General features: G+C 49.7%; 2 long non-coding RNA genes across 2 annotated transcripts; both read left to right on the forward strand.

Moving 5' to 3' along the window:
- Positions 1-2058: 2058 nt before the first annotated feature.
- On the forward strand, positions 2059-5022 carry LOC142819599 (uncharacterized). The gene is made up of 2 exons (XR_012897476.2): positions 2059-2155; positions 3935-5022. It is a non-coding gene; the product is annotated as an uncharacterized LOC142819599 (long non-coding RNA).
- A 16234-nt stretch (positions 5023-21256) lies between these two features.
- LOC149521777 (uncharacterized) lies at positions 21257-24129 on the forward strand. The gene is made up of 2 exons (XR_016347729.1): positions 21257-21353; positions 23045-24129. It is a non-coding gene; the product is annotated as an uncharacterized LOC149521777 (long non-coding RNA).
- The last annotated feature ends 2233 nt before the right edge of the window (positions 24130-26362 follow it).

Consider the following 26362-nt stretch of genomic DNA (forward strand, 5'->3'; position numbering starts at 1 on the left):
GAGATTTTGGTGTCCCATACACCCAATGTCAAAGAAATACAGTCATAAAAACAGAGGAACCCCCAGACAACTTGATATTCCCCTGCTGATTACCAACTTCACAAATGATTTTCTCAGGATTCCGTTCCCAGTAAGTGTGAGACTTACCCGTTCCGCAGGGAGATCAAATCAAGGGAAGTGGTTGGAAGAGGCTTGAGTGGCCATCCCTTTTATACGGTTCTTCCGACATCCTGGAGGAGTAATACATTCCCATTTCCTTGCTTATTTACATACCAAATCCTGTGGCACCTTTTCTTCCTCAATCCTATTGTTTTGTTCACTGCTTATGATTATCAGTAACAACCAGCCTTATATCTTGTGCCACGTGTTCCACCCACATCACGGCCCACATGTGTCTTCATCTTAACATCTATTTACGCCAGATCAACGTCTGCCCTCATTCCACTGATCTGATTTGCGATCCATTGGGAAGTAAGCCAGCTCCATTGGGAAGAGTCCGGTTTGGAGGGTTTTGTGCCAGAAGGGAACTCGGAGATGGATCAGAAGCACAATATGCCATTCTGGCCAGATTCTGTTTTGGCCTTTGAAATCCAGGTGGGGAGAAAATGGAGATTCCCTTCAGTTACTAGAAGAATACTTAGCATCTCTGACCTCTTCATTCTCTTACCAATACAACACCCGTAACACACCACTGACATTGGCTCAGTGACTCCAGTGGTCTTGGCATCAGATCCTAAGGGCAGCTATCCACTCACTGAACTACATTTCTGCACTGAGCCCAGCTCCCTAGCGAGTGGGGGAAGGGAAGACGGGAATGTTCTGTGAAGTCCCCTCTGGACCTAACTGTGCAGATGGAAGTTTTGGGGATCGTCAGAGGGACCAGCCCTAGCTGCTTCACTCGTCTTCTTCACCTCCCCTTGTGTCCTAGGGCTAAATGCAAGGAGCTGTGGGATAGAAAGGACTATCATGGGCTTTGTATCTAGCCATGCCTCGTCTACACGCACACTCCATTAGGAACAAAAGACATTTCCTACAAGCACCTTGAGAACAGACCATCCAGACGGGTCCTGACCAAGGGTCTGTCTAGCCTAGTGTCCTCTCTTGCAACAGTGGCCACTGCACAGGTACCCCAGCAAGAAAACTAGGCCAGTGTTATTCCTCCAGTGGCCCATCTGACAGCGAGTGGGGACTGTCGGCCGTGGTGGAGTTTCCTGAGTACGTCACTTGAGATACATTGTGTGAAAGGACTGTGGCATCAACAAAGGAGTTAAACTAACGGACTCCAGCCGACCATCCTGGGTCTGGTTCTGCCTTGCACAGGCTGTGGGACGAGGTGACCTCCTGAAGTCTCTTCCCAGCCTTTCCTGCTTTCTAGGAATCCACAATTTCACCCATGGGCACCACGAAAAAGAGGCAAAGCTCATTTTTAATTGCAATAAATTACAGCAGAGTGCTCTCCTACTCATATTTCCTTGTCTTGTGTACTAATCTGTATCAGTAAGACCTTCTATCCAAATTTAAGCTTGTATTGATTTTGCTAGAGTGTCTTGTACAGCCTGTTCTGAACTTTGATATTGAGGTGAGTTGATGTATCGCCAGGAAGACCTCTGTGCGTCCCCATGGCTCTACGTACCCAGATGGGAACCGCTGCCTTTTCCAGAGAATAGAAATAAGCAGCTCTGCTGCGAGGGGGTGAATTTTACCCTCCTTCCACTAACTTCAAAGTGGGAGACGTTTACAGGGAACAACTGTGCCTGAAAGGAGAATTGTTCAGTTTTTCAGCTCCTCGAGCTTCAGACACATTCTACAACTGTGTGGATTCCAAAATGGGGTTTCTCCTCATATTCTGTTGTGACCTGCCACGTCATTAAAATCAGAAACAGGGCGGAAATTGCCAAGACGAAAACACATGTGGGCCATGATGTGGGTGTAAAAGGTGGCACCAGATGCAAGGCTGGTAGTTACTGATAACGAGAAGCAGTGAACAAATCCATAGGCTTGAGGAAGTAAAACGTTTCATATAATTTGTTTTGCAAACATGTAAAGCACAAAGAATGTATTACGTCCTCCAGAATGTGGGAAGAACAGTATAAAAGGGACGGCCACTCAAGTCTCTTCCAACCTCTTCTCGTGATTCGATCTCCCTACTGAACGGGTAAGTCTCTCGCTTATTCGCTCTGAACGGAACCCTGCAAAACTCATTAGCGATTTTGATAATCAGCAGGGGAATATCGAGGAGTCTGGGGATTCCCCCTTGAATAAATAATTTCAAGGTGAATATATTAAATTATAGGAATTGATTTAGGCTAACTTTAAGAGTTAAGGGTGTGATTTTCAAGATGAAAGAGGTATATGGGAAACCTGATTCTCATTAACTTTAAGTTGGGAATGCAATCTATTAAGAGACTTTAACATCCTTTAAGAACTTTAAAACAAGAGAGTACTCAGCATTAAAAAAATAATTCTAGACACAAAACCGTAATATGTCTTCCCTGTGGGTACAGCCGACAGACTCTAGTTGTAGTCCTTGTTGTTTCTGTGGTGGGATTAAACCTGGGACCTTTGGGACTAAGCTGTGAGCCAGGAGCTACAGATCAGCTGGCACTTAGCTAAGAGGCGGAGCAGATTTCACGCTCCCCAGTGTCCTCAGTGCTTGTGGTTTCCATAAACAAAAGACAGGACTATGCAGCACTTTAAAGACTAACAAGATGGTTTATTAGGTGATGAGCTTTCGTGGGCCAGAGCCACTTCCTCAGAGCAAATAGTGGAAGAAAATTGGCACAACCATATATACCAAAGGATACAATCAAAAAAAGGGAACACGTGGAAAATTGACAAATCAGATTTTAGATCGGAGGGGGTTGGAGGGAGGATTGAGGCGATGAGGTCAGTGTCTATGAGATAATGATATTGGGGTGATAACTGGGGAAGTTGTCTTTGGAATGGCTGTGAGCCAGGAGCTACAGATCGCATGGTACATAGCTAAGCTGCGGAGCAGAGTTCCAACTCCCTACTGGCCGCAGGGCGATACATCTGAGTATTGCCCCATCCTTGGCCCATCTTGGCGCACTAGGGCTGTGCCCCGTTCTTTCTTCAGAAAGAGGCGTATTGTGTTCCCAGGCCATTTCTACGTGGAATGGATTGCTCCTCTTGCTGCCCATTGATAACTGAGATACAAACATAAGTGCCAGGCGGGGCCAAGACCAGGCTCCATCTGTCCGGGAACCTTCTCGGCCAGTGCGGGTCAGCGCTGGATGCTTCCCAGGGAGTGAACAAATCTGGGCAATTATGGCAGGAGCCATCCCATAATGGTCCAATCCCGGCTCCTGGCAGGAAAAGAACTCGGCTCCCCATAGCTGGAGCGGGGATGGGGACGGGGGGGTCTTTGTTGGCCATCTCGGCTGCAGGCCCTGATGGGCCTGTCTACTGGGATCTTGTCTATATCTTTTTGAGCCCAGGCACATATTGGCTCCATGCTTAGAACAGGGAGCCGCGATCTCTCCTCCTGCCCCCTGTCGCTCTTCTCTAGCTCATCTCTATGCGCTGCAGACCAGGAAATGCCTTTCTGCCTCGCCCACAGCCCGGGGCCGGTGGCTTTTCCAGCCCCACAGTGCGGGGGTGAGTTCTACCCAGTGGGAGTGCTGTGCTAGGACTGTGCAGTGTCGAGCCGCCGGGCAGGAACTGGCACGGGCCAAGCGAGATGCACGTGAAGCAGTGAGAGCGGAACATGCTGCACATGGTACAGCCGGGCCCCTACTTTGCATTTCAGACCCAGCGACCGTAAACAGGGCACCAATGAAGCCGTCACACACAACATTGTGTAATCATCCACTGTCCAGCCACCCACCCAGGTTCCATAGCACGAGAGCTGAGCTCTGTGTCTCTGCTTCCACCGGCAGCTTGCCGCTTGCTCACTCCCTGCTTTCTCTTTCAGGTGAACTCCACTGCACCAAGATGTCCACTGCAAGGCTCTGGCTGAACAATCTAAACTCCGAAGATTCAGAGCAAGACCAAGACACCAAAACAAAGAATCCGACAAAGGATTGTCCTAAAGGCTGCAAGTGCCCTAAATGCGAGCCTTGTAAGCCCTGCCCACGGCCCTGTCCGCGGCCCTGTCCACGGCCCTGCCCTCCGTGCTGGCCCTGCCCGCGGCCCTGCCCACCCAGGTGTCCACCGATCTGCCCACAGCCATGTGTGAATGTCTGCAACGAGCCGTGTGTCACATCTTGCGGGGACTCCACTGCCGTGGTCTATGCTCCCCCGGTCCAAGTGATATTCCCAGGCCCAATTCTTGCCACTTGCCCTCAGGATAGCGTGGTGGGCTCCTCGCTCCCGGCTGGAATGTTTGGCCCACGGCCTTCTGGGGGCTTCTTGGGAGCTGGGAGCTCGGTGGGTTCCGGGGGCTATTTGGGAGCTGGGGGCTATTTGGGAGGTGTGGGCTCTTTTGGTCCTGGGGGCTGTGTTGGTGGCGGGGGCTCATCCTTTGGCACCGTATGTTGCAACCCCTGCCGCTATGGGAGCTGCTGGCCATGTTAAACCCAAGAGGAGTCACCACGGAAGACGACGCTGCCAGGAAATGACAAACGAGCTGCTGATTCCCGGCTGAGCTGATGAGATGAAGCAGTGTTAGGCCCTCGGCTCCTGCTGAAGTCAGTGGAGCCGTGACAGCCCACCACCTCTTCACCATCGCACATGCCTGTCTCCCTCTCTCGCCTTCGGCTTTCTCTTCGGTTCCTGACCTCATGGCTTCCCACCTCTTTTGTTTGGTCTCCATGTCTGGTGCTTTGGGGTGTTGGATGCTGGTGGGGAGAACAGCAGAACCATAGACGTGTGTCAATTCCCATCGGATTGTCTGAGTAACTGTACAACAGCCCCACCAAAAGCCAAATGTCTTGTGTCACGTGTAACCCCTAGAAATAGTCAACTGTTGTACCCCTCAGTGAAACTGTAACCGTGCTACTGTCCTGACTTCTGCACATGTGCTCTGCTTTTCCTCTTACATTAAAATTGTCTTGCATCTTATTATTGGACTTGTGGTTTTTCACCCCCTTCCGTTCTCTGCTGACAAACCACTGCGGGAAATCCCAGATGGTGGGGAGGACACGTGCCTGGTGTCTCCTCGCTGAGACCCTGAGGTGAGATGCTGATCAGGTCTCCTAAGACTTTGGTGGGCAACCTATTTAGGCTCTTCTGCCCCTTTCATAAAACTGATCTGTCTTGTCAGCTCCCGAGTTTCACCCCTTTCCCACGACTCGCTGCCCCCATCAGACAGAGATACAGACCTGTCCCAGCGCACTGTTGTTGTGAGGTTGCTGGGTGTCTCGCTGTTACGTAGAATTATAAAATACACCAGCTGGAATGGAAAGGTTGTACTTACATGTCAGTGTCTGGCTGCCACATCAGTGTTAATCTGTGTGGATTAGAGAATGTATTGACGTGTAATTGGTGCTCACTGCCCCGGGGCTCTCATGGGCCTGGCTCTGTGGCTCAGGCGAGCTGCGCTTTGGAAGCCTTGTTCACAGGCCGCGTCTCTGGGGTTTGCTCCCTCTGAAGAGCTCCAGGAGAGGCAGGATTTTGATCTGCTCTTTTAGGCGTACGGGCCAGATTCTCAGAGGTGCAAGTCAGCACGGTCCCACCTGACTGGCGCTGCTACTGGGACCGACACCAGGAGTCTGCAGCTGTATCAACAGCCTGCTGTCACCGCTCCTAAGCTGTGCAAGGACGGTCTGTGTACTTCAAGCATGTGACTGAATGGATTCAGCAGTGCCCCGGAAACTACCTCAGTTTCCCGTAACTTTCCATTAGATCTGAACTTTCCCTTCCCCATTTCAATCCATGAATTCCCTCTGGTACATGAAGGGAGGGTGATGTAGACCGCCTGGTTAGGCTGTGACCCTAGGCCAAGCAAAGGCCAAGCTTTCCAACCTGACTTGGGATCTCTCTCTCTTCTCCAGCCACCAATTCGTGAAAAGAGTTAGTAACACTTCCTGCCTCTTGAGGGGCATTCCTCTGTAGATATCAGTGTTTCTTCCCAGCTGCAATTCCCCATGAAGCAGCCAATGCTGACCAAGGAGAATTCCAACATGCAGAAGTCAGCACTGCGAGCTCCATGGGAGACTGCATGCATTGATTAATTCTTCCTTTACCTCTGTTTAGAACAGGGTGGGAAACGGGGGGGCTGGGAACGGGGCCCCGAGGGGCTGATGCTGTCTCTGGTTCACCTGGATCCCGCTCCCAGACCTTACGGTTCCACCCCAGCAATGGGGAAACCGCACTGGCAGTGAGCCCCTCCCATCACTTACCCCATAGGGCTAGGCTTTGGTGGGGAGGGAATTGTGGGGAGAGTCTTTCTCCTGGTCAGTCCTTGGCCACCTCAGGGAAGGTTTTGGTTTTGCTTTTCACATGTGCGTAACCCCCAACAGATTCTTCTGCGGGTCACCAGCCCCCAACCCAAGAAAGGTTCCTCACCCCTGGGATAGAAGAAACCCAACTTGGAGTGTTAAAATAAGACAGCAATTGGGGGGGAGGGGTTCCAAAAAGTGGAGATGGGTTGCTCTCTCGCTATGGGCAAACTCTTCCTTTGCTGAATGTGTTGTGCTATATCGAGGATGGAGGTGCAAGACTGATCCGAGACTATAAAAATAATGTGTCGCTTCGAACCAGGGAGACGTGGGGCATGTGATCGAGGCCCAGACAGTCCTGCCTGGTGGGGAGACAGTGAATGGGAGGTGTCAATTGCTCCTCCCCACCCACAGCAATGGGGGATCTCTCCAGGAAAATAATAGGCAGCAAGTGGAAGTCAAAGAGACGGACGTCCATCTCCACACCACACACAGTGGCCCTAGAGACCCCATCTCCATGGGATGCCGTGAGGTCTGAGTGTGCAACCGCATTCAAGTTCTGATGAGAATTAGGTAATTTCTCAGGGGACAGATGCATCTGTGGCTATTGGCCAAATGGAAAATGCAGAACCCCATGCGGTGGGCCTCTCTATACCCCAACTGACACACAGCAGGTTTGCACAAGAGGCAAAGCATTGCTCAAAAATCTCCTTCACTCTACAACATCTGGCACCCGCCAGCGGTTATCTACAGTGGGCTAGACAGGCTATTGGTTTGCCTTTGTACGGCTGTGCTGGGTGCATCAATGCATTTCTATTTTGTGTATTTTGCAGGAGGAATTGAGTAGGAGGGAGCCCTTTCGGCGTCAGCCGAGGTGGGAAGTTTTTCAATGTTTTGAGGAGCAGGAAGACTTCATAACGACTGATCTTCCCAGGCAAACACGTTACCTCGAAGTTTCCCACTTTGCAGCTGGGAGCAGGTCTAACGAAGCCTTTCCAGGGAGCAAAACTGTTACATAGCGAAGTGTGCTCTGAAACTTGTGTGAGGAAGAGAAGGTTCACCCCACGGTAGCAGACTAGGATAATTCATTCGACCCCTTTAGGCAGTGGATCCAGACCAGGGAGATACACGCACCCTACCACAGACTGAAGTATTCTAGAGGAAATAATTAAAAAATAAGAAATAATCTTGCAGCACTTTATAGACTAACAAAACGTGTAAAATGAGGAGGGGGGGGAGAAGGAAGAGAAACTGGAGGGGTTGAAGAAAAAGAGGCAGTGTGTAGATACCTTTCAAAGGGAAAGCGGAGCCAGTCTGTTACAGGAAAAACCGAAAAACAACAGGGAGTCTATTAGCACCACAGAGACTAGACAGTTAAAAGAGGCTGATAAGAACCATTCGTTTGCATTTGGAGAGGGAGAGAACTTGGACAAATTCTACACGGATGTCAGGGACCAACGGCACCTTCACTGGCTGGTTGGCTGGCAATTTCCCAGCTTTCCAATACTGCAATGGAAACCATCTGCATGAGAATTAAACTCGTGAAGGAAATGGAGTTCCAGCCCTTCTCTGCGTATCTGGCTTGTGGAATTGGTCTGTAACAAAAAGGCAATTTGGACAGTCCTTAGTGAGTGTCCAGGGAGGGAAAAATAAAAAGGAAAAACTATAGTTTATGGAGATACCCCATCTCAGAGAACTGGAAGGGACCTTGAGAGGCCATCGAGTCCAGTGAGGAAGGGACTGGAAGACTAAGCACCATCCCTGACAGATTTGCCCCACATCCCTAAATGGCTCTCGCAAGGATTGGGCGGGCAGGGCCGTGGGCAGAGCCGTGGGCAGGGCCGTGGGCAGGGCGGGCAGGGCTCACAAGACTCGCATTTAGGGCACTCCCAACACTCAGGGCAGTCGCAGCCTTTAGGGCACTCAGTACGCTGAGGACACTCCGGACAACCCTTTGTCGGATCCTTTGTTTTGGTTTCTTGTTGCTGTAAATCTTGTGACTTGACATCGTTCAGCCAGAGCGTTGCAGTGGACATCTTCGTGCAGTGGAGTTTGCCTGAAGGAGAAAGCAGGGAGTGAGCAAGGGGCAAGGTGTCATTGGAAGCAGAGACACAGAGCTCAGCTCTAGTGCTATGGAACCAGGCTGGGTGGCTGGACAGTGGGGGAAATGATGATTAAACACTTTTGTGTGTGACGGCTTCATTGGTGCCCTGTTTACTGTTGCTGGGTCTGAAATGCAAAGTAGGGGCCCAGCTGTACCAAGTGCAGCATGTTCCTCTCTCACTGCTTCACGTGCAACTCGCTTGGCCCATGCCAGTTCCTGCCCGGTGGTTCGACACTGCACAGTCCTAGCACAGCACTCCCACTGGGTATAACTCACCCCCGCACTGTGGGGCTGGAAAAGCCATCAGCCCTGTGGTGTGGGCGAGGCAGAAAGGTATTTCCTGGTCTACAGCGCCTAAAGAGGAGCTAGAGAAGAGCGACAGGCGGCGGGAGGAGAGATCGCGCCTCCCTGTTCTAATCATGGAGCCAATATGTGTCTGGGCTCTAAAAGAGTTCGACAAGATCCCAGGGGACAGGCCCATCAGTGCCTGCAGCCGAGATGCCTAACGGTGCCCCCCATGAGATAATTTGACACTTTAAGAATGGGCCTTAACAGAGATGCTAACTACCTTACCCATTCCAAGGACAGCTTCCCCAATTAGCACTCCAAATATCATTATCTCATAGACACTAACCTCCCTGCATCAATCCTCCCTTCCCCTCCGATCTAAAATCTGATTTGTCAATTTTACGTGTTCCCTTTTTTTCATTGCATCCCTTTGGTATATATGGTCCTGCCAATTTTCTTCCACAGTTTGATCTGAGGAAATGGGTCTGGCCCCGGAAAGCTCATCACCTAATAAACCTTCTTGTTAGTCTTTAAAGTGCTGCATAGTCCTGTCTTTTGTTTATGGAATCCACAAGCACTGAGGACACTGGGGAGCGTGAACTCTGCTCCACAGCTTAGTTAAGTGTCAGCTGATCTGTAGCTCCTGGCTTATAGCTTTAGCCCCTAAGGTCCCAGGTTCAATCCCGCCTAATAATACCTAGAAACTCTCAGCTTTACCCACAGAAACATTTCTGTGTATAGATTTTTAAAAAAACCTGAATGCTCTCTAGTTTCATGCTCTCTAGCACTTCATGGAAGATATTTTGAAGTCCTTAATGGACTTGCATTACCAGGTTAAAGTTCATGAGACTTTGGTGTACCCTACACCCAATGTCAAGGAAATCCATTCATGAAACCAGGGGAACCCCAAGACACATTGATATTCCCCTGCTGATTACCAAAATCACAAATTATTTTCCCAGGATTCTGTACCCAGTAAATAAGTGTGAGACTTACCCGTTCAGCAGGGAAATCAAATGAAGAGAAGTGGTTGGAACGTCTCAGACACTTCGCCAAAGAATGAATGCCCACAAAACAGATATCAGACAGGATCACAAAGAAAAAACAGTTTCTTGCCATTTCAGCCACAAAGGACATTGTCTCAACGACTTGATTACCTGCATCGTGCTTCAAAGACCTTTTAACACCGCACTTGAAAGAGAATCCTCCGAACTGTCATTCATACTTAAATCCGACACTTTACGCCAAGGTCTAAACAAAGACATTAATTAGCGTACCCATTACAAAGATAGCTTCCGCAATTGTCACCTCTAATATCATTAGCTCACAGACATTTACCTCCCCCCCTCATCTGTTCTGAAATTTGATTTGTCCTTTTCATATTTGTTCATTTTTTTGATTGTATCCTTTGGTATATATGGTTGTGCCACTTTTCTTCCACTATTTGATCTGAGGAAGTGGGTCTGGCCCACAAAAGCTCATCGCCTAATAAACCATCTTGTTAGTCTTTTAAGTGCTACATAGTTCTGTTTTTTATTTACATATCAAATTCCATGACACCTTTTCTTCCTCAAGCCTATTGATTTGTTCACTGCTTGTCATTATCAGTAACAACCAGCCTTACATCTTGTCCCACGTGTTCCACCCACATCACGGCCCACATGTGTCTTCATCTTACCATCTATCTGTGCCAGATCAAGTGGGGGAAGGGAAGACGGGAATGTTCTGTGAAGTCCCCTCTGGACCTAACTGTGCAGATGGAGGTTTTGAGGATCGTCAGAGGGACCAGCCCTAGCTGCTTCACTCTTCTTCACCTCCCCTAGTGTCCCCGGGCTAAATGCAAGGAGCTGTGGGATAGAAAGGACTATCATGGGCTTTGTATCTAGCCATGCCTCCTCTACACGCACACTGCATTCGGAACAAAAGACATGTCCTACAAGCACCTTGAGAAGAGACCATCCAGACGGGTCCTGACCAAGGGTCTGTCTAGCCTAGTGTCCTCTCTTGCAACAGTGGCCACTGCACAGGTACCCCAGCAAGAAAACTAGGCCAGTGTTATTCCTCCAGTGGCCCATCTGACAGCGAGTGGGGACTGTCGGCCGTGGTGGAGTTTCCTGAGTACGTCACTTGAGATACATTGTGTGAAAGGACTGTGGCATCAACAAAGGAGTTAAACTAACGGACTCCAGCCGACCATCCTGGGTCTGGTTCTGCCTTGCACAGGCTGTGGGACGAGGTGACCTCCTGAAGTCTCTTCCCAGCCTTTCCTGCTTTCTAGGAATCCACAATTTCACCCATGGGCACCACGAAAAAGAGGCAAAGCTCATTTTTAATTGCAATAAATTACAGCAGAGGGCTCTCCTACTCATATTTCCTTGTCTTGTGTACTAATCTGTATTAGTAAGACCTTCTATCCAAATTTAAGCTTGTATTGATTTCGCTAGAGCGTCTTGTACAGCCTGTTCTGAACTTTGATATTGAGGTGAGTTGATGTATCGCCAGGAAGACCTCTGTGCGTCCCCATGGCTCTACGTACACAGATGGGAACCGCTGCCTTTTCCAGAGAATAGAAATAAGCAGCTCTGCTGCCAGGGGGTGAATTTTACCCTCCTTCCACTAACTTCAAAGTGGGAGACGTTTACAGGGAACAACTGTGCCTGAAAGGAGAATTGTTCAGTTTTCCAGCTCCTCGAGCTTCAGACACATTCTACAACTGTGTGGATTCCAAAATGGGGTTTCTCCTCATATTCTGTTGTGACCTGCCACGTCATTAAAATCAGAAACAGGGCGGAAATTGCCAAGACGAAAACACATGTGGGCCATGATGTGGGTGTAAAAGGTGGCACCAGATGCAAGGCTGATAATTACTGATAACGAGAAGCAGTGAACAAATCAATGGGCTTGAGGAAGTAAAAAGTTTCATATAATTTGTTTTGCAAACATGTAAAGCACAAAGAATGTATTACGTCCTCCAAGATGTGGGAAGAACAGTATAAAAGGGACGGCCGCTCAAGTCTCTTCCAACCTCTTCTCGTGATTCGATCTCCCTACTGAACGGGTAAGTCTCTCGCTTATTCGCTCTGAACGGAACCCTGCAAAACTCATTAGCGATTTTGATAATCAGCAGGGGAATATCGAGGAGTCTGGGGATTCCCCCTTGAATAAATAATTTCAAGGTGAATATATTAAATTATAGGAATTGATTTAGGCTAACTTTAGGAGTTAAGGGTGTGATTTTCAAGATGAAAGAGGTATATGGGAAACCTGATTCTCATTAACTTTAAGTTGGGAATGCAATCTATTAAGAGACTTTAACATCCTTTAAGAACTTTAAAAAAGAGTGTTCAGCATTAAAAAAATAATTTTAGACACAAAACCGTAATATGTCTTCCCTGTGGGTACAGCCGACAGACTCTAGTTGTAGTCCTTGTTGTTTCTGTGGTGGGATTGAACCTGGGACCTTTGGGACTAAGCTGTGAGCCAGGAGCTACAGATCAGCTGGCACTTAACTAAGCTGTGGAGCAGAGTTCACGCTCCCCAGTGTCCTCAGTGCTTGAGGGTTCCATAAACAAAAGACAGGACTATGCAGCACTTTAAAGACTAACAAGATGGTTTATTAGGTGATGATCTTTCGTGGGCCAGACCCACTTCCTCAGATCAAATAGTGGAAGAAAATTGGCACGACCATATATCCCAAAGGGATACAATGAAAAAAAGGGAACACGTGGAAAATTGACAAACCAGATTTTAGATCGGGGGAGGGGTGAGGATTGATGCGGGGAGGTCAGTGTCTATGAGATAATGATATTGGGGTGATAACTGGGGAAGCTGTCTTTGCTCCGCAGCTTAGCTATGTACCATGCAATCTGTAGCTCCTGGCTCACAGCCATTACAGAGTTCCAACTCCCTACTGGCCGCAGGGCTATATATCTGAGTACTGCCCCGTCCTTGGCCCATCTTGGCGCACTAGGGCTGTGCCCCGTTCTTTCTTCAGAAAGAGGCGTAGCGTGTTCCCAGGCCATTTCTAAGTGGAATGGATTGCTCCTCTTGCTGCCCATTGATAACTGAGGGTATGTCTACACTACCCCGCTAGTTCGAACTAGCGGGGTAATGTGGGCATAATGCACTTGCAAATGAAGCCCGGAATTTGAATTTCCCGGGCTTCATTTGCATAAGCGGGGAGCCACTATTTTTAAAACCCCGCTAGTTCGAACCCCGTGCAGCGCGGCTACACGGGGCTCGAACTAGGTAGTTCGAACTAGGATTCCTATTCCGAACTACCGGTACACTTCATGGAACCCGGTAGTTTGGAATAGGAATCCTAGTTCAAACTACCTAGTTCGAGCCCCGTGTAGCCGCGCTGCACGGGGTTCGAACCAGCGGGGTTTTAAAAATGGCGGCTCCCCGCTCATGCAAATGAAGCCCGGGAAATTCAAATCCCGGGCTTCATTTGCAAGTGCGGTATGCCAACATTACCCTCCTAGTTCGAACTAGGAGGGTAGTGTAGAAATACCCAGGGATACAAACAGAAATGCCAGATGGGGCCAAGACCAGGTACAGCCGGGCCCCTAGTTTGCATTTCAGACCCAGCGACAGTAAACAGGGCACCAATGAAGCCGTCACACACAACATTGTGTAATCATCCACTGTCCAGCCACCCACCCAGGTTCCATAGCACGAGAGATGAGCTCTGTGTCTCTGCTTCCACCGGCAGCTTGCCGCTTGCTCACTCCCTGCTTTCTCTTTCAGGTGAACTCCACTGCACCAAGATGTCCACTGCAAGACTCTGGCTGAACAATCTAAACTCAGAAGATTCAGAGCAAGACCAAGAGAGCAAAACAAAGGATCCGCCAAAGGATTGTCCTAAAGGCTGCAAGTGCCCTAAGTGTTGCAAGTGCCCTCCAATCAAGCCTTGTAAGCCCTACCCATGCTGCCCGCGGCCCTGTCCACGGCCCTGCCCTCCGTGCTGGCCCTGCCCGCGGCCCTGCCCACCCAGGTGTCCACCGATCTGCCCACAGCCGTGTGTGAATGTCTGCAACGAGCCGTGTGTCACACGCTGCGGGGACTCCACTGCCGTGGTCTATGCTCCCCCGGTCCAAGTGCTATTCCCAGGCCCAATACTTGCCACTTGCCCTCAGGATAGCGTGGTGGGCTCCTCGCTCCCGGCTGGAATGTTTGGCCCACGGCCTTCTGGGGGCTTCTTGGGAGCTGGGAGCTCGGTGGGTTCCGGGGGCTATTTGGGAGCTGGGGGCTATTTGGGAGCTGCGGGCTCTTTTGGTCCGGGGGGCTGTGTTGGTGGCGGGGGCTCATCCTTTGGCACCGTATGTTGCAACCCCTGCCGCTATGGGAGTTGCTGGCCATGTTAAACCCAAGAGGAGTCACCATGGAAGACGACGCTGCCAGGAAATGACAAACGAGCTGCTGATTCCCGGCTGAGCTGATGAGATGAAGCAGTGTTAGGCCCTCGGCTCCTGCTGAAGTCAGTGGAGCTGTGACAGCCCAGCACCTCTTCACCATCGCACATGCCTGTCTCCCTCTCTCGCCTTCGGCTTTCTCTTTGGTTCCTGACCTCATGGCTTCTCACCTCTTTTGTTTGGTCTCCATGTCTGGTGCTTTGGGGTGTTGGATGCTGGTGGGGAGAACAGCAGAACCATAGACGTGTGTCAATTCCCATCGGATTGTCTGAGTAACTGTACAACAGCCCCACCAAAAGCCAAATGTCTTGTGTCACGTGTAACCCCTAGAAATTGTAAACTGTTGTACTCCTCAGTGAAACTGTAACCGTGCTACTGTCCTGACTTCTGCACGTGTGCTCTGCTTTTCCTCTTACATTAAAATTGTCTTGCATCGTATTATTGGACTTGTGGTTTTTCACCCCCTTCCGTTCTCTGCTGACAAACCACTGCGGGAAATCCCAGATGGTGGGGAGGACACGTGCCTGGTGTCTCCTCGCTGAGACCCTGAGGTGAGATGCTGATCAGGTCTCCTAAGACTTTGGTGCGCAACCTTTTTAGGCTCTTCTGCCCCTTTCATAAAACTGATCTGTCTTGTCTGCCCCTGAGTTTCACCCCTTTCCCACGACTCGCTGCCCCCATCAGACAGAGATACAGACCTGTCCCAGCGCACTGTTGTTGTGAGGTTGCTGGGTGTCTCGCTGTTACGTAGAATTATAAAATACACCAGCTGGAATGGAAAGGTTGTACTTACATGTCAGTGTCTGGCTGCCACATCAGTGTTAATCTGTGTGGATTAGAGAATGTATTGACGTGTAATTGGTGCTCACTGCCCCGGGGCTCTCATGGGCCTGGCTCTGTGGCTCAGGCGAGCTGCGCTTTGGAAGCCTTGTTCACAGGCCGCGTCTCTGGGGTTTGCTCCCTCTGAAGAGCTCCAGGAGAGGCAGGATTTTGATCTGCTCTTTTAGGCGTACGGGCCAGATTCTCAGAGGTGCAAGTCAGCACGGTCCCACCTGACTGGCGCTGCTACTGGGACCGACACCAGGAGTCTGCAGCTGTATCAACAGCCTGCTGTCACCGCTCCTAAGCTGTGCAAGGACGGTCTGTGTACTTCAAGCATGTGACTGAATGGATTCAGCAGTGCCCCGGAGACTACCTCAGTTTCCCGTAACTTTCCATTAGATCTGAACTTTCCCTTCCCCATTTCAATCCATGAATTCCCTCTGGTACATGAAGGGAGGGTGATGTAGACCGCCTGGTTAGGCTGTGACCCTAGGCCAAGCAAAGGCCAAGCTTTCCAACCTGACTTGGGATCTCTCTCTCTTCTCCAGCCACCAATTCGTGAAAAGAGTTAGTAACACTTCCTGCCTCTTGAGGGGCATTCCTCTGTAGATATCAGTGTTTCTTCCCAGCTGCAATTCCCCATGAAGCAGCCAATGCTGACCAAGGAGAATTCCAACATGCAGAAGTCAGCACTGCGAGCTCCATGGGAGACTGCATGCATTGTTTAATTCTTCCTTTACCTCTGTTTAGAACAGGGTGGGAAACGGGGGGGCTGGGAACGGGGCCCCGAGGGGCTGATGCTGTCTCTGGTTCACCTGGATCCCGCTCCCAGACCTTACGGTTCCACCCCAGCAATGGGGAAACCGCACTGGCAGTGAGCCCCTCCCATCACTTACCCCATAGGGCTAGGCTTTGGTGGGGAGGGAATTGTGGGGAGAGTCTTTCTCCTGGTCAGTCCTTGGCCACCTCAGGGAAGGTTTTGGTTTTGCTTTTCACATGTGCGTAACCCCCAACAGATTCTTCTGCGGGTCACCAGCCCCCAACCCAAGAAAGGTTCCTCACCCCTGGGATAGAAGAAACCCAACTTGGAGTGTTAAAATAAGACAGCAATTGGGGGGGAGGGGTTCCAAAAAGTGGAGATGGGTTGCTCTCTCGCTATGGGCAAACTCTTCCTTTGCTGAATGTGTTGTGCTATATCGAGGATGGAGGTGCAAGACTGATCCGAGACTATAAAAATAATGTGTCGCTTCGAACCAGGGAGACGTGGGGCATGTGATCGAGGCCCAGACAGTCCTGCCTGGTGGGGAGACAGTGAATGGGAGGTGTCAATTGCTCCTCCCCACCCACAGCAATGGGGGATCTCTCCAGGAAAATAATAGGCAGCAAGTGGAAGTCAAAGAGACGGACGTCCATCTCCACACCACACACAGTGGCCCTAGAGACCCCATCTCCATGGGATGCCGTGAGGTCTGAGTGTGCAACCGCATTCAAGTTCTGATGAGAATTAGGTAATTTCTCAGGGGACAGATGCATCTGTGGCTATTGGCCAAATGGAAAATGCAGAACCCCATGCGGTGGGCCTCTCTATACCCCAACTGACACACAGCAGGTTTGCACAAGAGGCAAAGCATTGCTCAAAAATCTCCTTCACTCTACAACATCTGGCACCCGCCAGCGGTTATCTACAGTGGGCTAGACAGGCTATTGGTTTGCCTTTGTACGGCTGTGCTGGGTGCATCAATGCATTTCTATTTTGTGTATTTTGCAGGAGGAATTGAGTAGGAGGGAGCCCTTTCGGCGTCAGCCGAGGTGGGAAGTTTTTCAATGTTTTGAGGAGCAGGAAGACTTCATAACGACTGATCTTCCCAGGCAAACACGTTACCTCGAAGTTTCCCACTTTGCAGCTGGGAGCAGGTCTAACGAAGCCTTTCCAGGGAGCAAAACTGTTACATAGCGAAGTGTGCTCTGAAACTTGTGTGAGGAAGAGAAGGTTCACCCCACGGTAGCAGACTAGGATAATTCATTCGACCCCTTTAGGCAGTGGATCCAGACCAGGGAGATACACGCACCCTACCACAGACTGAAGTATTCTAGAGGAAATAATTAAAAAATAAGAAATAATCTTGCAGCACTTTATAGACTAACAAAACGTGTAAAATGAGGAGGGGGGGAGAAGGAAGAGAAACTGGAGGGGTTGAAGAAAAAGAGGCAGTGTGTAGATACCTTTCAAAGGGAAAGCGGAGCCAGTCTGTTACAGGAAAAACCGAAAAACAACAGGGAGTCTATTAGCACCACAGAGACTAGACAGTTAAAAGAGGCTGATAAGAACCATTCGTTTGCATTTGGAGAGGGAGAGAACTTGGACAAATTCTACACGGATGTCAGGGACCAACGGCACCTTCACTGGCTGGTTGGCTGGCAATTTCCCAGCTTTCCAATACTGCAATGGAAACCATCTGCATGAGAATTAAACTCGTGAAGGAAATGGAGTTCCAGCCCTTCTCTGCGTATCTGGCTTGTGGAATTGGTCTGTAACAAAAAGGCAATTTGGACAGTCCTTAGTGAGTGTCCAGGGAGGGAAAAATAAAAAGGAAAAACTATAGTTTATGGAGATACCCCATCTCAGAGAACTGGAAGGGACCTTGAGAGGCCATCGAGTCCAGTGAGGAAGGGACTGGAAGACTAAGCACCATCCCTGACAGATTTGCCCCACATCCCTAAATGGCTCTCGCAAGGATTGGGCGGGCAGGGCCGTGGGCAGAGCCGTGGGCAGGGCCGTGGGCAGGGCGGGCAGGGCTCACAAGACTCGCATTTAGGGCACTCCCAACACTCAGGGCAGTCGCAGCCTTTAGGGCACTCAGTACGCTGAGGACACTCCGGACAACCCTTTGTCGGATCCTTTGTTTTGGTTTCTTGTTGCTGTAAATCTTGTGACTTGACATCGTTCAGCCAGAGCGTTGCAGTGGACATCTTCGTGCAGTGGAGTTTGCCTGAAGGAGAAAGCAGGGAGTGAGCAAGGGGCAAGGTGTCATTGGAAGCAGAGACACAGAGCTCAGCTCTAGTGCTATGGAACCAGGCTGGGTGGCTGGACAGTGGGGGAAATGATGATTAAACACTTTTGTGTGTGACGGCTTCATTGGTGCCCTGTTTACTGTTGCTGGGTCTGAAATGCAAAGTAGGGGCCCAGCTGTACCAAGTGCAGCATGTTCCTCTCTCACTGCTTCACGTGCAACTCGCTTGGCCCATGCCAGTTCCTGCCCGGTGGTTCGACACTGCACAGTCCTAGCACAGCACTCCCACTGGGTATAACTCACCCCCGCACTGTGGGGCTGGAAAAGCCATCAGCCCTGTGGTGTGGGCGAGGCAGAAAGGTATTTCCTGGTCTACAGCGCCTAAAGAGGAGCTAGAGAAGAGCGACAGGCGGCGGGAGGAGAGATCGCGCCTCCCTGTTCTAATCATGGAGCCAATATGTGTCTGGGCTCTAAAAGAGTTCGACAAGATCCCAGGGGACAGGCCCATCAGTGCCTGCAGCCGAGATGCCTAACGGTGCCCCCCATGAGATAATTTGACACTTTAAGAATGGGCCTTAACAGAGATGCTAACTACCTTACCCATTCCAAGGACAGCTTCCCCAATTAGCACTCCAAATATCATTATCTCATAGACACTAACCTCCCTGCATCAATCCTCCCTTCCCCTCCGATCTAAAATCTGATTTGTCAATTTTACGTGTTCCCTTTTTTTCATTGCATCCCTTTGGTATATATGGTCCTGCCAATTTTCTTCCACAGTTTGATCTGAGGAAATGGGTCTGGCCCCGGAAAGCTCATCACCTAATAAACCTTCTTGTTAGTCTTTAAAGTGCTGCATAGTCCTGTCTTTTGTTTATGGAATCCACAAGCACTGAGGACACTGGGGAGCGTGAACTCTGCTCCACAGCTTAGTTAAGTGTCAGCTGATCTGTAGCTCCTGGCTTATAGCTTTAGCCCCTAAGGTCCCAGGTTCAATCCCGCCTAATAATACCTAGAAACTCTCAGCTTTACCCACAGAAACATTTCTGTGTATAGATTTTTAAAAAAACCTGAATGCTCTCTAGTTTCATGCTCTCTAGCACTTCATGGAAGATATTTTGAAGTCCTTAATGGACTTGCATTACCAGGTTAAAGTTCATGAGACTTTGGTGTACCCTACACCCAATGTCAAGGAAATCCATTCATGAAACCAGGGGAACCCCAAGACACATTGATATTCCCCTGCTGATTACCAAAATCACAAATTATTTTCCCAGGATTCTGTACCCAGTAAATAAGTGTGAGACTTACCCGTTCAGCAGGGAAATCAAATGAAGAGAAGTGGTTGGAACGTCTCAGACACTTCGCCAAAGAATGAATGCCCACAAAACAGATATCAGACAGGATCACAAAGAAAAAACAGTTTCTTGCCATTTCAGCCACAAAGGACATTGTCTCAACGACTTGATTACCTGCATCGTGCTTCAAAGACCTTTTAACACCGCACTTGAAAGAGAATCCTCCGAACTGTCATTCATACTTAAATCCGACACTTTACGCCAAGGTCTAAACAAAGACATTAATTAGCGTACCCATTACAAAGATAGCTTCCGCAATTGTCACCTCTAATATCATTAGCTCACAGACATTTACCTCCCCCCCTCATCTGTTCTGAAATTTGATTTGTCCTTTTCATATTTGTTCATTTTTTTGATTGTATCCTTTGGTATATATGGTTGTGCCACTTTTCTTCCACTATTTGATCTGAGGAAGTGGGTCTGGCCCACAAAAGCTCATCGCCTAATAAACCATCTTGTTAGTCTTTTAAGTGCTACATAGTTCTGTTTTTTATTTACATATCAAATTCCATGACACCTTTTCTTCCTCAAGCCTATTGATTTGTTCACTGCTTGTCATTATCAGTAACAACCAGCCTTACATCTTGTCCCACGTGTTCCACCCACATCACGGCCCACATGTGTCTTCATCTTACCATCTATCTGTGCCAGATCAAGTGGGGGAAGGGAAGACGGGAATGTTCTGTGAAGTCCCCTCTGGACCTAACTGTGCAGATGGAGGTTTTGAGGATCGTCAGAGGGACCAGCCCTAGCTGCTTCACTCTTCTTCACCTCCCCTAGTGTCCCCGGGCTAAATGCAAGGAGCTGTGGGATAGAAAGGACTATCATGGGCTTTGTATCTAGCCATGCCTCCTCTACACGCACACTGCATTCGGAACAAAAGACATGTCCTACAAGCACCTTGAGAAGAGACCATCCAGACGGGTCCTGACCAAGGGTCTGTCTAGCCTAGTGTCCTCTCTTGCAACAGTGGCCACTGCACAGGTACCCCAGCAAGAAAACTAGGCCAGTGTTATTCCTCCAGTGGCCCATCTGACAGCGAGTGGGGACTGTCGGCCGTGGTGGAGTTTCCTGAGTACGTCACTTGAGATACATTGTGTGAAAGGACTGTGGCATCAACAAAGGAGTTAAACTAACGGACTCCAGCCGACCATCCTGGGTCTGGTTCTGCCTTGCACAGGCTGTGGGACGAGGTGACCTCCTGAAGTCTCTTCCCAGCCTTTCCTGCTTTCTAGGAATCCACAATTTCACCCATGGGCACCACGAAAAAGAGGCAAAGCTCATTTTTAATTGCAATAAATTACAGCAGAGGGCTCTCCTACTCATATTTCCTTGTCTTGTGTACTAATCTGTATTAGTAAGACCTTCTATCCAAATTTAAGCTTGTATTGATTTCGCTAGAGCGTCTTGTACAGCCTGTTCTGAACTTTGATATTGAGGTGAGTTGATGTATCGCCAGGAAGACCTCTGTGCGTCCCCATGGCTCTACGTACACAGATGGGAACCGCTGCCTTTTCCAGAGAATAGAAATAAGCAGCTCTGCTGCCAGGGGGTGAATTTTACCCTCCTTCCACTAACTTCAAAGTGGGAGACGTTTACAGGGAACAACTGTGCCTGAAAGGAGAATTGTTCAGTTTTCCAGCTCCTCGAGCTTCAGACACATTCTACAACTGTGTGGATTCCAAAATGGGGTTTCTCCTCATATTCTGTTGTGACCTGCCACGTCATTAAAATCAGAAACAGGGCGGAAATTGCCAAGACGAAAACACATGTGGGCCATGATGTGGGTGTAAAAGGTGGCACCAGATGCAAGGCTGATAATTACTGATAACGAGAAGCAGTGAACAAATCAATGGGCTTGAGGAAGTAAAAAGTTTCATATAATTTGTTTTGCAAACATGTAAAGCACAAAGAATGTATTACGTCCTCCAAGATGTGGGAAGAACAGTATAAAAGGGACGGCCGCTCAAGTCTCTTCCAACCTCTTCTCGTGATTCGATCTCCCTACTGAACGGGTAAGTCTCTCGCTTATTCGCTCTGAACGGAACCCTGCAAAACTCATTAGCGATTTTGATAATCAGCAGGGGAATATCGAGGAGTCTGGGGATTCCCCCTTGAATAAATAATTTCAAGGTGAATATATTAAATTATAGGAATTGATTTAGGCTAACTTTAAGAGTTAAGGGTGTGATTTTCAAGATGAAAGAGGTATATGGGAAACCTGATTCTCATTAACTTTAAGTTGGGAATGCAATCTATTAAGAGACTTTAACATCCTTTAAGAACTTTAAAAAAGAGTGTTCAGCATTAAAAAAATAATTTTAGACACAAAACCGTAATATGTCTTCCCTGTGGGTACAGCCGACAGACTCTAGTTGTAGTCCTTGTTGTTTCTGTGGTGGGATTGAACCTGGGACCTTTGGGACTAAGCTGTGAGCCAGGAGCTACAGATCAGCTGGCACTTAACTAAGCTGTGGAGCAGAGTTCACGCTCCCCAGTGTCCTCAGTGCTTGAGGGTTCCATAAACAAAAGACAGGACTATGCAGCACTTTAAAGACTAACAAGATGGTTTATTAGGTGATGATCTTTCGTGGGCCAGACCCACTTCCTCAGATCAAATAGTGGAAGAAAATTGGCACGACCATATATCCCAAAGGGATACAATGAAAAAAAGGGAACACGTGGAAAATTGACAAACCAGATTTTAGATCGGGGGAGGGGTGAGGATTGATGCGGGGAGGTCAGTGTCTATGAGATAATGATATTGGGGTGATAACTGGGGAAGCTGTCTTTGCTCCGCAGCTTAGCTATGTACCATGCAATCTGTAGCTCCTGGCTCACAGCCATTACAGAGTTCCAACTCCCTACTGGCCGCAGGGCTATATATCTGAGTACTGCCCCGTCCTTGGCCCATCTTGGCGCACTAGGGCTGTGCCCCGTTCTTTCTTCAGAAAGAGGCGTAGCGTGTTCCCAGGCCATTTCTAAGTGGAATGGATTGCTCCTCTTGCTGCCCATTGATAACTGAGGGTATGTCTACACTACCCCGCTAGTTCGAACTAGCGGGGTAATGTGGGCATAATGCACTTGCAAATGAAGCCCGGAATTTGAATTTCCCGGGCTTCATTTGCATAAGCGGGGAGCCACTATTTTTAAAACCCCGCTAGTTCGAACCCCGTGCAGCGCGGCTACACGGGGCTCGAACTAGGTAGTTCGAACTAGGATTCCTATTCCGAACTACCGGTACACTTCATGGAACCCGGTAGTTTGGAATAGGAATCCTAGTTCAAACTACCTAGTTCGAGCCCCGTGTAGCCGCGCTGCACGGGGTTCGAACCAGCGGGGTTTTAAAAATGGCGGCTCCCCGCTCATGCAAATGAAGCCCGGGAAATTCAAATCCCGGGCTTCATTTGCAAGTGCGGTATGCCAACATTACCCTCCTAGTTCGAACTAGGAGGGTAGTGTAGAAATACCCAGGGATACAAACAGAAATGCCAGATGGGGCCAAGACCAGGTACAGCCGGGCCCCTAGTTTGCATTTCAGACCCAGCGACAGTAAACAGGGCACCAATGAAGCCGTCACACACAACATTGTGTAATCATCCACTGTCCAGCCACCCACCCAGGTTCCATAGCACGAGAGATGAGCTCTGTGTCTCTGCTTCCACCGGCAGCTTGCCGCTTGCTCACTCCCTGCTTTCTCTTTCAGGTGAACTCCACTGCACCAAGATGTCCACTGCAAGACTCTGGCTGAACAATCTAAACTCAGAAGATTCAGAGCAAGACCAAGAGAGCAAAACAAAGGATCCGCCAAAGGATTGTCCTAAAGGCTGCAAGTGCCCTAAGTGTTGCAAGTGCCCTCCAATCAAGCCTTGTAAGCCCTACCCATGCTGCCCGCGGCCCTGTCCACGGCCCTGCCCTCCGTGCTGGCCCTGCCCGCGGCCCTGCCCACCCAGGTGTCCACCGATCTGCCCACAGCCGTGTGTGAATGTCTGCAACGAGCCGTGTGTCACACGCTGCGGGGACTCCACTGCCGTGGTCTATGCTCCCCCGGTCCAAGTGCTATTCCCAGGCCCAATACTTGCCACTTGCCCTCAGGATAGCGTGGTGGGCTCCTCGCTCCCGGCTGGAATGTTTGGCCCACGGCCTTCTGGGGGCTTCTTGGGAGCTGGGAGCTCGGTGGGTTCCGGGGGCTATTTGGGAGCTGCGGGTTCTTTTGGTCCGGGGGGCTGTGTTGGTGGCGGGGGCTCATCCTTTGGCACCGTATGTTGCAACCCCTGCCGCTATGGGAGTTGCTGGCCATGTTAAACCCAAGAGGAGTCACCACGGAAGACGACGCTGCCAGGAAATGACAAACGAGCTGCTGATTCCCGGCTGAGCTGATGAGATGAAGCAGTGTTAGGCCCTCGGCTCCTGCTGAAGTCAGTGGAGCTGTGACAGCCCAGCACCTCTTCACCATCGCACATGCCTGTCTCCCTCTCTCGCCTTCGGCTTTCTCTTCGGTTCCTGACCTCATGGCTTCTCACCTCTTTTGTTTGGTCTCTATGTCTGGTGCTTCGGGTTGTTGGATGCTGGTGGGGAGAACAGCAGAACCATAGACGTGTGTCAATTCCCATCGGATTGTCTGAGTAACTGTACAACAGCCCCACCAAAAGCCAAATGTCTTGTGTCACGTGTAACCCCTAGAAATTGTCAACTGTTGTACCCCTCAGTGAAACTGTAACCGTGCTACTGTCCTGACTTCTGCACGTGTGCTCTGCTTTTCCTCTTACATTAAAATTGTCTTGCATCATATTATTGGACTTGTGGTTTTTCACCCCCTTCCGTTCTCTGCTGACAAACCACAGTGGGAAATCCCAGATGGTGGGGAGGACACGTGCCTGGTGTCTCCTCGCTGAGACCCTGAGGTGAGATGCTGATCAGGTCTCCTAAGACTTTGGTGCGCAACCTTTTTAGGCTCTTCTGCCCCTTTCATAAAACTGATCTGTCTTGTCTGCCCCTGAGTTTCACCCCTTTCCCACGACTCGCTGCCCCCATCAGACAGAGATACAGACCTGTCCCAGTGCACTGTTGTTGTGAGGTTGCTGGGTGTCTCGCTGTTACGTAGAATTATAAAATACACCAGCTGGAATGGAAAGGTTGTACTTACAAGTCAGTGTCTGGCTTCCACATCACTGTTAATCTGTGTGGATGAGAGAATGTATTGACGTGTAATTGGTGCTCACTGCCCCGGGGCTCTCATGGGCCTGGCTCTGTGGCTCAGGCGAGCTGCGCTTTGGAAGCCTTGTTCACAGGCCGCGTCTCTGGGGTTTGCTCCCTCTAAAGAGCTCCAGGAGAGGCAGGATTTTGATCTGCTCTTTAAGGCGTAAGGGCCAGATTCTCAGAGGTGCAAGTCAGCACGGTCCCACCTGACTGGCGCTGCTACTGGGACCAACACCAGGAGTCTGCAGCTGTATCAACAGCCTGCTGTCACCGCTCCTAAGCTGTGCAAGGACGGTCTGTGTACTTCAAGCATGTGACTGAACGGATTCAGCAGTGCCCCGGAGACTACCTCAGTTTCCCATCGCTTTCCATTAGATCTGAACTTTCCCCTCCCCATTTCAATCCATGAATTCCCTCTGGTACATGAAGGGAGGGTGATGTAGACCGCCTGGTTAGGCTGTGACCCTAGGCCAAGCAAAGGCCAAGCTTTCCAACCTGACTTGGGATCTCTCTCTCTTCTCCAGCCACCAATTCGTGAAAAGAGTTAGTAACACTTCCTGCCTCTTGAGGGGCATTCCTCTGTAGATATCAGTGTTTCTTCCCAGCTGCAATTCCCCATGACGCAGCCAATGCTGACCAAGGAGAATTCCAACATCCAGAAGTCAGCCCTGCGAGCTCCACGGGAGACTGCATGCATTGTTTAATTCTTCCTTTACCTCTGTTTAGAAAAGGGTGGGGAATGGGGCCCCGAGGGCCTGATGCTGTCTCTGGTTCACCTGGATCCCGCTCCCAGACCTTACGGTTCCACCCCAGCAATGGGGAAACCGCACTGGCAGTGAGCCCCTCCCATCACTTACCCCATAGGGCTAGGCTTTTGTTGGGAGGGAATTGTGGGGAGAGTCTTTCTCCTGGTCATTCCTTGGCCACCTCAGGGAAGGTTTTGGTTTTGCTTTTCACATGTGCGTAACCCCCAACAGATTCTTCTGCGGGTCACCAGCCCCCAACCCAAGAAAGGTTCCTCACCCCTGGGATAGAAGAAACCCAACTTGGAGTGTTAAAATAAGACAGCAATTGGGGGGGAGGGGTTCCAAAAAGTGGAGATGGGTTGCTCTCTCGCTATGGGCAAACTCTTCCTTTGCTGAATGTGTTGTGCTATATCGAGGATGGAGGTGCAAGACTGATCCGAGACTATAAAAATAATGTGTCGCTTCGAACCAGGGAGACGTGGGGCATGTGATCGAGGCCCAGACAGTCCTGCCTGGTGGGGAGACAGTGAATGGGAGGTGTCAATTGCTCCTCCCCACCCACAGCAATGGGGGATCTCTCCAGGAAAATAATAGGCAGCAAGTGGAAGTCAAAGAGACGGACGTCCATCTCCACACCACACACAGTGGCCCTAGAGACCCCATCTCCATGGGATGCCGTGAGGTCTGAGTGTGCAACCGCATTCAAGTTCTGATGAGAATTAGGTAATTTCTCAGGGGACAGATGCATCTGTGGCTATTGGCCAAATGGAAAATGCAGAACCCCATGCGGTGGGCCTCTCTATACCCCAACTGACACACAGCAGGTTTGCACAAGAGGCAAAGCATTGCTCAAAAATCTCCTTCACTCTACAACATCTGGCACCTGCCAGCGGTTATCTACAGTGGGATAGACAGGCTATTGGTTTGCCTTTGTACGGCTGTGCTGGGTGCATCAATGCATTTCTATTTTGTGTATTTTGCAGGAGGAATTGAGTAGGAGGGAGCCCTTTCGGCGTCAGCCGAGGTGGGAAGTTTTTCAATGTTTTGAGGAGCAGGAAGAATTCATAACGACTGATCTT

This window comes from Pelodiscus sinensis, chromosome 22 (genome assembly GCF_052426305.1).
Source record: "Pelodiscus sinensis isolate ZL-2025 chromosome 22, ASM5242630v1, whole genome shotgun sequence".
Taxonomy (NCBI): domain Eukaryota; kingdom Metazoa; phylum Chordata; order Testudines; family Trionychidae; genus Pelodiscus; species Pelodiscus sinensis.